General features: G+C 50.4%; 1 protein-coding gene across 1 annotated transcript in view; it reads left to right on the top strand.

The window, feature by feature from the left end:
• Positions 1-348: 348 nt before the first annotated feature.
• gpm6bb (glycoprotein M6Bb) overlaps positions 349-12,930 on the top strand; it is a 285,202-nt gene continuing 272,620 nt past the window's right edge. Inside the window, exon 1 of the mRNA XM_072514106.1 lies at positions 349-409. The gene's annotated coding sequence lies outside the window, so the exon portion shown is untranslated. The remainder of the gene's footprint in view (positions 410-12,930) is intronic.

Here is a 12,930-nt window from a genome sequence, read left to right as displayed (position 1 = left end):
AACACCTTACAACAGAGAAAATAAAACAACATAAACTAGAGACAAAAAACAACACATGCCAGATACAACTAAGTAAAGCCATCAGAATCATTTGGTATCCATGAATAATAGAAGACCTACATTACCTTGTTGGATCAATTAATTGATTCTTCATTAGGCTTTAAGCTTCTTTGACTATACTATCCCACCCAGAAGACCATTTCCAGTATCGCACACATCAGCCCTTGTTTCAAATCACAAAATGTTGCAGCACTTCAATAGCCGTGTGTTTGCAATACCTGTGCTACTCGTCTAATCTCAACCACAAACTTGCTCACCATACATGTATTCTATTCGTTCACAGGACATGGGCTTTGCTGGCAAGGCCAGCATTTCTTGTCCACATCTCCTTGCTCTTGGGAAGGTGGTGGTGAGTTGCCTTCTTGAACTGTATGATTCATTTACTCTCACAGTGCTGTGAAGGAGAGATTTCCAGAATGTTGGCCCAGCAACAAAGAGCTATCTTTTCACATAGAATGGTGTGTGACTTGAAGGGGAATTTGGAAATAGTGTCGTGCTCTTCTATGTGCTGGTGCACATCATATAAATACATTGAATGTACAGTTCACTGTGCGGAAAGAATCAATTGAAAGATGGTGGTTGGGGTGCCAATCAATAGGGGTGTTTTGACCTGGATGATGTCAATCATTTTTTTCAAGTATTTTTATTCAAGGCATTTTAAGTTTTATATAGAAGGGGATTTCCGGTGGCGGCCCTGGAGGGATAGGTTGAACATTTGATAGCTCCCACCTGTAACGGACTTTTGGACCTTTTTCCCTCGTTTCTTCCCAGATTTTATGGGATGAAGCAGTGAAGAGTGAGACAGTAAGGAGAAATTCCCCTCCGGTGTATGGAGAATTGGACCAGAAGTGGCCATGTGAGACGACAAAGTCCTATAAGGGAGACGCAAGCAGAGCTGGTAACACGGGACAGCATGGCGGAAGGCAAGGGCCGCGGGGGGACGGCACAGTGGTCGACAGAGCAGCTGGTGAAGTTTTTTGAGGATTGTTTCGCCAAGATGAAGAAGGACACGCTGGACCCGATTAAGGCTTTGATTGATCAAGTGGTTCAGAATCAGGAAACCCACGGGAGAGCGATCCAGGAGGTCGAACAAAAGTTTTCCGAGCATGAGGAGTATATAACTGTGCTGGAAAGCAAGGTGGGGATGATGAACGACCGCCAGAAAAGAATGCAGGCGAAGCTGGAGGACCTGGAGAATAGGTCCAGGAGGCAGAATCTCAGAATTGTTGGCCTCCCTGAGGGCAGTGAGGGATCGGATGCGAAGGCCTATGTGACGGACATGTTGGAGAAGTTGATGGGGGCTGGGGCGTTCCCTCGGCCCCTGGAATTGGACAGAGCGCACAGAGCCCTCGCGAGGAAGCCCAGAGCGAATGAACCGCCAAGGGCCATGGTGGTACGTTTTCACCGTTTCATGGACAAGAAACACGTTTTGCGGTGGGCCAAGAAAGAACGGAGCAGCAAGTGGGAGAACTGTGAGTTCCGCATTTATCAGGACCTGGGAGCAGATTTGGCCAAGAGGCGAGCTGGGTTCAATCGGGCAAAAACAACCCTCGTTAAGAATGGGGTGAAGTTCGGGATGCTGTACCCAACCCACCTGTGGGTCACACATGAGGAACGGGACTTCTACTTTGAAACGCCAGACGAAGTATGGATCTTTATTAAAGAAATGAAGATGGAGGCGAATTAAAAGACACTTAGGCCTTGGAGAAGTACTGTGGCAGCGATTTGTGGGGCTGGATTGTAAACAATTAAGTAGCTCTATGTGAAATAATGGGCTGTGTGGATGGTTAAAGGCTGATCTGTCTTGCAGGGACCTTGTTAGAGGAGGGGGTGGGCTTTTAATTTAGTTCTGCTTTTTGGGAGACTATTTTTCTAAAGTGACTGTTTCTTCACTGTTTTTCGGTTGTTTGTTTACTGGGGAATGTGATGCTTTTAAAATGTTTATTCATGTTGGGGGGAGTGAGGAGAGTACAATCGGGAGACACACTGCTTGGTGCCGGGGCGGGAGCGATCGAGTCAGCATGGGTCAGCTGACTCTCGGAAGAGCAGTGGGGGGTGGACAGGTGTTAAGTTGGAGCTTGACTTGGGGGAGTGGGTTTTAGTGTTGCTGCTAGGGGGGCAGGGGGGGCTGCTTTGCTGACAGGGGAGGAACTGTTACTAGGGGACAAATGGGAGGTCGGGAAAGGCGACAGCCCGAGTGGGGACTCGAGGAAGTGGAGGGCGCGAGTTCGAGGCTGGCCTAAAAAGGGTGATGGCTAGTTGGCAGTGGGGGTGGGGAGGGGGGTTTGAAGCCCCCCACGCAGGCTGATCACATGGAACGTGAGAAGACTAAATGGCCGGTCAAGAGGGCTCACGTGTTCGTGCATTTGAGGGAACTGAAGACGGATATGGCAATGCTACAAGAGACACACCTAAAGGTTGCAGACCAGACAAGATTGAGGAAGGGTGGGTTAGCCAAGTGTTCCACTCAGGACTGGACTCAAAGACCCAGGGAGTAGCGATCTTGATCAGCAAATAAGTGGCATTCGAGGCAGGGAGAATTGTTCAGACAAGGGGGATAGGTACATAATGGTGAGTGGGAAGCTGGAGGGGGTGTGAGTGGTATTGTGAACATGCATGCTCTGAATTGGGATGGCGTGGAATTTATGAGGCGGGTGTTAGGTAAGATCCCAGACTTAGAGTCACATAACCTGATCATGGGAGGGGACTTCAACACAATCATTCAGCCGGAGTTGGACCGGTCAAAATCCAGGACAGGGAGGAGGCCGGCTGCGGCAAAGGAATTGAAGGGTTTTATGGAACAGGTGGGGGGAGTAGACCCATGGAAGTTTGCACGGCCGAGGATGAAGGACTTTTCCTTTTTTTCACATGTCCACAAGGTATACTCTCGCATCGACTTTTTTGTTCTGAGCAGGGCACTAATACCGAAGGTGGTGGATACTGAGTACTCGGCAATTGCAATGTCGGATTATGCCCCGCACTGGGTGGATCTACAGGTTAGTGTGGAGAGAGGGCAACGCCCGCTGTGGAGACTGGATGTGAGGTTGCTAGCGGACGAAGCGGTCTGTGGGCTGGTTAACAAGTCCATCCAGAACTACCTGGAAACAAATGATAGGGGGGAGGTCTCTGCAGCGACGGTCTGGGAAGCTTTCAAGGCAGTAGTCAGAGGAGAATGAATCTCGATACAGGCCCACAGAGAAAAGGTGGAACGGGCTGAGAGGGATAGATTAGTGTAGGAGATACTCCAGGTGGACAGGAGATACTCAGAGGCACCAGACGTGGGGCTACTGAGGGAGCGGCGGAGTTACAGGTGGAATTTGGGCTGTTGACCACAGGGAAAGCAATGGAACAGTTGAGGAAGGCAAGGGGGGCGATCTATGAGTACGGGGAAAAGGCAAGCAGAATGTTGGCGCACCAGCTCAGGAAAAGAGAGGCGGCCAGGGAGATAGGTAAAGAGTAAAGACGGTTAAACTGTCCTGGACCCAGCGGTGGTGAACGAGGTGTTTAAGGACTTTTATAGCAAATTATATGAGCCGGAACCCCCGGCTGGGGTGGAGGGGATGAGGCAATTTCTGGATCAGTTGAGGTTCCCGAGGGTGGAGGAGGACCTGGTGGAGGGGCTGGGAGCCCCAATTGAGATTGAGGAAATAATCAAGGGGTTGGAGGGCATGCAGTCAGGCAAGGCCCCGGGGCCTGACCGCTACCCGGTGGAATTCTATAAGTGTTCAGAGATATCGAGCCCACTGCTGGTGAGGACATTTAACGCAGCAAGAGAGAAGGGAGTCCTCCCCCACAACAATGTCGCAGGCCTCGATTTCATTGATCTTGAAACGGGAGAAGGAGCCGGAGCAATGCGGGTCACACAGGCCGATTTCTCTACTGAATGTGGATGCCAAACTGCTGGCTAAGATACTAGCCACAAGGATAGAGGACTGTGTCCCGGGGGTGATAGGGGAAGACCAGATGGGATTTGTTAAGGGCAGGCAACTCAAGGCCAATGTCCGAAAGCTTCTAAATGTTATTACGATGCCCGCAGAAGGAGAGGAGGCGGAGGTGGTGGTAGCGATGGATGCGGAGAAGGCTTTTGGGCGGGTGGAGTGGAATTACCTGTGGGAGGCGCTGGGAAGGTTTGGGTTTGGTGAGGGCTTTATTGACTGGGTGTGGTTGCTCTATCAGGCACCAGTAGCGAGTGTGCGTACAAACCGGCTGAGGTCGGGGTATTTTGAACTGCACCGAGGGACAAGGCAAGGGTGCCCTCTCTCCCCGTTTCTGTTTGCTCTGGCCATAGAGCCATTGGCCATGGCGTTAAGAGCCTCTTGGAATGGAAAGGACTGGTTCGGGGGTGGGGGGTGGTGGAGCACTGAGTCTTGCTCTACGCAGATGCCCTGCTCTTGTGCATTTCGGACCCGTTGGAGGGGATGGGAGAAGTAATGCAAATCTTGGGGGAATTTGGCAATTTTTCGGGGTATAAATTGAACATGGGGAAAAGTGAGATATTTGCGATCCAAGCAAGAGGCCAGGAGAAGAGACTGGGAGAACTGCCGCTTAGAATGGTAGGGAAGCGCTTTCGATATCTGGGAATCCAGGTGGCCCAGGGCCTCACTCCATAGACCAGCCTCTACAACACCCTGCCAGCCCTTCTACCCATTTCCATTTTATTTCCTCCACCAAAGTTGTCCCTCTCTTCATCAACTTCCCATATATGTCTCAGCTCCTTCCCTCCACGGTCTTGTTCTCGGACAGAATTTTATATTGCAGTGCTGGGAGTGATAACTTCAGAAACATAACCAACTGCTTCCGCCAAAGTGCCAAACTTGTAGATATCAAAGTCCTTCAGTAGTTGGTACTCCTCCTCTAGCTCTCCCAACTCTGCAAACATCGCCCCCACAAACAGGTCCCTAAAGCACTATCCCCGCCCGCTCCCACATTCTAAACGTGGAAAATAGGCCTGCTGGAATAAACCTGTGATTGTCCCAGATTGGCACCCACAATGGCATCCCCTCCATCTTCAAATGCTGCCGGCATTGATTCCATGCACTGATATCACCACCGGGCTTGTGGAATACCTGGCCGGAGAGAACGGAAGAGGTGCTAATGACAGCGGCCTTAAACTCGTCCCTCTACACAAGGCTTACTCCATCCGCCCCCATACTGACCCCTCCCCCACTGCCCATTTCCTGATCTTCTCAACATTCGCTGCCCAGTAATAGTTCAGCAGTACCAACCCCCCACTTCATCTGTCTCCCTCCAAAAACGCCCTCCTGATCTGTTGTACGTTACCCGCCCATATAGACTCTGAGATCATCCTGTTGACGCTGCTGAAAAAAAGATTTGGATACAAATACCAGGAGATTTTGGAAGACAAACATAAACTTCGGCAGCAACTGTCTGGACCCTTCCAGCCATTGACCATGGCAAGACATCCCACCTCTTAAAATCCTTCTTCACCCCCTCCTCCAGATTCAACAAGTTCAACTTCTGCAACTGGGCCCAACTATGCTCCACTCATATCCCCAGGTATCGGAAACTTGCAACTTCTCCAAACCCTTCCCCGCACCCCCCACCCCACCCCACCCCACCCGCGCATTGACTGGGAATACCTCACTTTTCCTCGTGTTGCGTTTAAACCCGAGAACGAGCCAAACTCCCCCAATAGCCCCATGATCCGATCAAAGCTCTCCATCGGGTTCGTAATATACAGGAAAAGGTCATCTGAACATAGAGAGACCCAGTGCTCCATCGCCCCCCTCACGATAACTCTCCCCCCCCCCCCCAAGGCTCTAAGTGTCATCACTAGAGGTTTGATCATCAAAGTGAAAAGCAACAGAGACAGCGGACACTCTTACTTCATTCTCTGATGGAGATGATGGAGACCAAAATATCTCAAGCTCACAATTTTTGTACGAACACCCGCCGTGGGGGCTCTATACAGCAACCTAACCCAATTTACAAACCACTGCCCAAACCTGAACCATCCCAACACCTCAAACAAATACACCCATGCCACCCAGTTGAATGCTTCTCTACATCCTTAGACATGATCACAAACGGTTCCTGTCCCCCCCCCCCCCCCCCGAGGGGCATCATGATCACATTCAACGGTCATCTAGTATTCGCCGACAGCTGCCGCCTTTTCCCGAACCCCGTTTGGCCTCAGCTATCATCCCCAACACACAGTCCTCTAGGCATGTTGTCAGCACTGTCACCAGCAGCTTCGCATCCGCATTTAGTAGCGATCTCGGCCTGTACACGTTACATTTCTCTGGGTCCTTATCCTTTTGTAAAGTGAGCAACATTGAAGCCTGAGATAACGTGGGCAGCAGTTCCCCAACGACCGACTCATTATATATCTCGACTAGTAGGGCTCTCAATTCCATGCCAAACTTTTTATAGAGCTCTGCTGGGAACCCATCCGGATCTGGGCCTTTCCCGGACTGCCGCAACCCCACGCACCTCATTACTTCCCCTCACCCGATTGGGGGCACTCAACCTTTGCACATTCCATTTCTCGACACCGGGAACTCCAATCTATCCAAAAACCGCCTCATGTCTTCGTCCCCCACTTAAGGCTCTGAGCTATACAGCCCATGATAAAAGGCCTCAAATACGCCATTTACCTTCCCCGACTCAGTGACCACCTTACCACCCAAATCCTTCATCCAAACAATCTCTCTTGCAGCCTCAACTGATGAATGAGCATCCTGCTGGCCTTTGCCCCATGTTCACGTATCGCCTCCCCTGATCTGGGGCGACATTCTCCGACCCCCCGCCGGTTGCCGAAGTCTCCGGCACCGGATATTCGGCGGGGGCGGGAATCGCGCCGCGCTGGTTGGCGGGCCCTCCCGCCCGATTCTCCGGCCCGGATGGGCCGAAGTCCCACCGATAAATTGCCTGTCCCGCCAGCATAAATTAAATCACCTACCTTACCAGCGGGACAAGGCGGCGCGGGCGGGCTCCGGGGTCCTGGGGGGGGGCGCAGGGCGATCTGACTTCGGGGGGGGTGCCCCCATGGTGGCCTGGCCCGCGATCGGGGCCCACCGATCCGCGGGGGGGCCTGTGCCGTGGGGGCACACTTTCCCTTCCGCCTCCGCCACGGTCACCACCATGGCGGAGGCGGAAGAGACTCCCTCCACTGCGCATGCGCGGGAAACTGTCAGCGGCCGCTAACGCTCCCGCGCATGCACCGCCCCGAGATGTCATTTCCGTGCCAGCTGGCGGGGCAACAAAGGCCGTTTCCGCCAGCTGGCGGGGTGGAAATTCCTCTGGCGCCGGCCTAGCCCCTCAATGTTGGGGCTCGGCCCCCAAAGATGCGGAGCATTCCGCACCTTTGGGGCGGCGCGATGCCCATCTGATTGGCGCCGTTTTGGGCGCCAGTTGGCGGACATCGCGCCGTTTCCGGAGAATTTCGCCCCATATGTAACTGCCCCACCACCTTCCCCATAGGCATAAGCTCAAACTCCATCTGGAGCTTCTTCCTCTCCTTTAGCAATGCCTCCTCAGGCACTGCCGAATACCTCCGATCCACTTCCACAATGGTCTCCACTAGTCTTTGTCTTTCCAGCCACTCCCCCTTCTCTTTATTTCCGCAGATCGAAATAAACTTCACCCTGATCACCGCCTTCAGCGTTTCCCACATGACGGAGGTGGATACTTCGTCTGTACTATTTAGCTCCACATAATTTAATGTAGCCACCCCTACACTTTCGCCGACCTCCTTATCAGCCAACAACTCCACATCTAACCTCCACTGCGACCTCTGGGAATCCCGTCTTTCCACGCGCAAGTCCATCAGACGCGGCGCATGGTCTGAGATCACAATCGCCGAGTATTCCATCTCAACTAACCCCACCAGCAACCTCTTATCTGGCACAAAAAATCGATCCGGGAATACACCCATTGAATATGCGAAAAGAACTAGAATTCCTTCACCATCGGCCTCTCATTCGGCACGGGTCTGCTCCTCCCATTCGCTCCATAAACCCCAGCAGTTCCCTTGTCATCGCGAACACGTTCAGGGACTTAAGACACGACCGATCTCCCTTTGGACCCAAAACCGGATTGAAGTCCCCCCCAAAATCAATCGGTGTGTATCCAGGTCCGGGGCCATCGCCAACACCTTCACAAACTCTGCATCGTCTCAGTTGGGGGCATATATGAAATGAAATGAAAATCGCTTATTGTCACAAGTAGGCTTCAAATGAAGTTACTGTGAAAAGCCCCTAGTCGCCATATTCCGGCGCCTGTCCGGGGAGGCTGTTATGTTCACCAACACCGTGGGTGCCACCTCCAACCTCCCACTCACCATCACAAATCTGCCCTCAGGATTCACCACAGTATTACCAGCCGAAAACATCACCCTCTTACTCACCAGCACCGCTATTCCCCTTGTCTTCATATCCAATCCTGAATAAAACACCTGCCCACCGAACCTGTTCTCAACTTCGTTTGTTCTGCAACTTTTAAATGAGTCTCTTGCATGAAAATCACATCTGCCTTCAAGCTGTTAAGTGTGCAAAGACGTGGGACCTCTTGATCGGCCCATTCAGTCCCCTAATGTTCCAGGTGATCAGCCTGGTTGGAGGGCTCCAGACCCCCCCACCCCGATCAGCCATATCCACTGTTTAATAAGCTTCTCCATGCCCATGCACCGCCCACCTCCCCGTCCTCCTCAAGTTGACGACCGCCATGACCAACTGAGCCACTCCAACAAATTCCACGTCAGCAACCCATCCCTCCCCCCCGCCATCCCACAACACAAACACCAAACATCCCACCATCTCTCTCCAGCCACAAAGAAAGAATGTGATGTGGAGATGCTGGCGTTGGACTGGGGTGAGGCCAGAAATCTTACAACACCAGGTTAAAGTCCAACAGGTTTGTTTTGAATCACTAGCTTTCGGAGCACTGCTCCTTCCTCAGGTGAATGGAGCTCTGCTCCTTCCTCAGGCATTCACCTGAGGAAGGAGCAGTGCTCCGAAAGCTAGTGATTCGAAACAAACCTGTTGGACTTTAACCTCGTGTTGTCAGACTTCTTACAAAGAAAGAAAACTATCCTCTCCCAAGCATCCTCCCTCCCCCTCTCTCTCCATCACTCTCCCCCCACTTTGTTTCTGTTAACTAGCCTACCCGCTAGCAGGGGCAAGCCCCACTTGAGGCAACAGCTTCTTCCCTCTTAAAACCGTCCGCCCCCTCTGCCCCGCCCAGGCTCTGTGCCCTCCCGTACTCCTTCACCCCCATCTCCCCTCCTGCCAAACCCCCACCCCCACTCTCCCCAACGCTGCCCACTAGAAAACCCACATGTTAATATACATCTGACATTGCTCCCAATGCTGGGAGGATAAGAAGTTACAACAGTTCAACCTTAACACAGACAACTAACTAAATCAAGTAGGTGTTATGAACAAAGCCAAACATAATAACCCGGCACAAACAGTTTCCCCTCCCTCCCTGAGTACAGCACCTCCAATCCGTTCAACAGGTGTATTCGCCCAAGTTCCAACGTTCTCATAAGTTTCCCAATCCACGGTTCCTGAGGACCTTGCTCACCTCCTCTGCCGTATCAAAATAATGTTCCTGTTCCTCATATGTGACCCACAAATGAACAGGATACAACACCCCAAACCGCACTTTGTTCCTGAATAGGGCCGCCTTGACCCTATTGAACCCGGCTGGCCGCTTGGCCAGCTCTGCTTCCAGGTCCTGGTAGATGCTAACCGCATGACCTTCTCAGGTACACACACTCGTCTCTGTTGCCCAACATAGAATCTTTTCCTTGTCCAAATAACTGTGTCACTGCACAATGATCGCCCTTGGCAACTCTCCTGCTTTTGGCCTCCTCCTTAGTGACCTTGTGCCCGATCCACTTCAGGAGGTCGGTCGAAGCCCCCCTCCTCCACTAGCTTCTCGAACATCTGAGTCACATACTTCGTGACCCGCATTCCCTCGATCCCTTCTGCAGCCCCCGATCCTGAGATTCCGCCTCCTCGGGCAATTCTCCAAGGCGTCCACCATCTCCTGCAACTTCTTCTGGCCCTCCGCCATCATCAGCATTACAGCCTCCAATGAGGCCAAATGGTCCACGTGGTCGGCCACTGACTCCTCCACCTTACAAAGTGACGCATGCTGCGTCTCCAGCCTCTGCTCCACTTGCCCTAGGTCAGCCTGGAGCAGCACTGCCACCTTAGCCAAGTCTTCTGAGACCTCCTTCCTCTGCTGCTGGGATTAGCTGTCAAAAACTCGGCTAGTTGCTCCATTGACCATTTTGTGGGCAACGCAACAGTGCTCTCCGCTTTCTTTTTCTCTGTTGCACCTCGAGAACCCTCCTGGTCTGACTGTTGTCCTTCACTCTTTGCACTCCTCGTTTGGTAGGGCTTAGACATTCCCTACCGAAGGAGACTCACTGGTTCTCACTATTCCTTCATTTTCCACCTACGTAACACCCCGTAAAACGGGCAAAAAGGACCAAAAAATCCACCCTCTGGCAGGAGCCCCTAATGTGCGACCACTCACTCGATAGCCACCACCGGAAGTCTCTCGGATCATGTCAACCATCTTAGGTGCTGTTGGATTTCAGCTAGGCAAATAGAGAGTATTCCATTAGATTCCTGGTTTGTGCTTGTAGATAGTGGATAGATATTGGGGCGTCCGAAGATGAGTCACTCACCACAGAATTTCTAACCTCTAACTTGTTAGTGTAGCCACATAAATTATGTGCCTAATCCAGTTCAATGTCTAGTAATTGATTAACCCCTCCAGGATGTTGATGGTGGGGTTTCAATGCTGGTAATAAGGTTGAATGCCTCTTGTTGTAGATGATATGTTATATCATTATCTGGTACTTGTGTGGTGTGAAGGTTACCTGCCTTTTACCTTATGATGGAGGGAAGATCATTGATGAAGCACTGAAGATGGTGACCAGCAATGGCGGGCTTTTCTGAAAGTAATTCATGGCTCACAACAAAGATATATCCCAGTCAGGAAGAAGGATTCTAGGAAGGGGATAAATCAACCATCGTTAACCAAGGAGGTTAAGAATATTATTAAACTGAAAGAAAAAACATACAATGTGGCATGATTAGTGGTAAGCCATGGGCAGCACAGGGGGTGGGTAGCTGGTGGCCTGTGTGGGCAAGGCACCAGGCCATGGCGGGTGGTATGGGTGTCAGCATGTGGTGCAGGGTGGGGCAATTCGCCGGGGTTGGGATTGGAACCCGAGAGGCTGACAAGCTGCAGCCACAAATAAGCACTCCACTCCCCACACATACTCATTCCAGCTAACAATGCGGCAGCACGTAGAGTGGCACCGCGGTTCGCAGACGTGCCATGGCACCAGTGTTAGCCCATTAACAGATCCTGAATTCCTCTGGGCACTGCTTTTGTGGTAGTAGAACACCACCGATTCAGTCCCGGCGTCAGCATTTAGTCTCTGAAGTGGAGAATCCGGCCTTTGTGTCAGTAGTCATTGTAGAAGACAGTGATAACTTTGCAAAAATACTAAATAATCCATGGGCACAAGCGGGCGGAAGAAATAAATACAATAACTGTCACTAGAGAAAATGTTAGGGAAACTAATGGGGCTGAAGGCCGATAAGTCCACTGGACCAGATGAGTTCCATCCTAGGATATTAAAGGAAATGGTTCCAGAGATGGTGCATGCACTGGTAGTTCCAAGAATCCTTACATTTTGGAAATGTCCCAGAGGATTGGAAAACTGCCAACCTAACACCTTTATTTAAAAAGAAGGGAGACAAAAAATGGGTAACTATAGGCGTCATTGCAAAAACGTTAGAGTCGACTATAAAGGATGTGATAGCAGAGCATTTAGAAATACATAATATAATCAAGCAGAGTCAGCAGAGCTTCATAAAGGGGAAATCATGCTTGACAAATTTATTAGAATACTTTGTGGTGATAATAAGCAGGATAGATAAAGGGGAACCAGTAAATGTAATATACTTGGAATGCAAAAAGTGTTTGAGAAAGTTATGCACAAAAGGCCACTTAATAAAATAAGAGCCTATGGTGTTCGGGGTAGCATATTAGCACAGATAGGGGATTGGCAAACTGATAGAAGACAGAGAGTTAGGGTAAGAGGAGCGTATTCAGGATGGCAACCTGTAACTAGTGAAGTGCCACAGAATCGGTGCTGGACTGTAATTATTTATAATATTTATTAATGACTTGGACTTTGCAGATGACACATAAATAGGTGGGAAGGCAAGTGGTGAGGATGACACAGAGTTTACAGAGGGATTTGGACAGGTTAAGTGATGGGCAACATCTTGGCAGATGGAATATAATGCAGGAAAATGTGAAGTTATGCACTTTGGTAGGAAGAATAAAGGAGCTAGTTGGGGCTCTTATTTGACCTTCTAATAAGAGTCGATAGTCCAGTTATTGGAGGTATCAAAATACAATTTTATTGCTAATTATTCACTTGAACACACTTGGTTAAGAACTGAATCAAAACTTTAGAAATGAAATATCAAACAATGCATAAAAGGGTCGAACACATGGCAAAAAGCATAAAGAAATCACTTTAAACACAAACAAACAGATAGATGATTCACGAATGCAGGAATTCAGGAACAAGACCTTGACCACGTGGTCCTACTTTTAAGGGCATTCTTAATGAGCTGGTTTAGCTCAGTGGGCTAGACAGCTGGTTTGTGATGCAGAACAAGACCAGCAGTGCTGGTTCAATCCCCATACCAGCTTACCTGAACAGGCGCCGAAATGGGGTGACGAGGGGCTTTTCACAGTAACTTCACACTTGTGACAATAAAAGGTTATTATTATTATCTCTGGTTTAACCTCTCATTTACTCTCATTGGTTTCTAATTCTCAGCTGAGACCTCCTGGTTTGTTCAA

The sequence above is a fragment of the Scyliorhinus torazame genome, chromosome 8 (genome assembly GCF_047496885.1).
Source record: "Scyliorhinus torazame isolate Kashiwa2021f chromosome 8, sScyTor2.1, whole genome shotgun sequence".
Classification (NCBI taxonomy): domain Eukaryota; kingdom Metazoa; phylum Chordata; class Chondrichthyes; order Carcharhiniformes; family Scyliorhinidae; genus Scyliorhinus; species Scyliorhinus torazame.
This window is presented reverse-complemented; position numbering and strand designations above follow the sequence as displayed.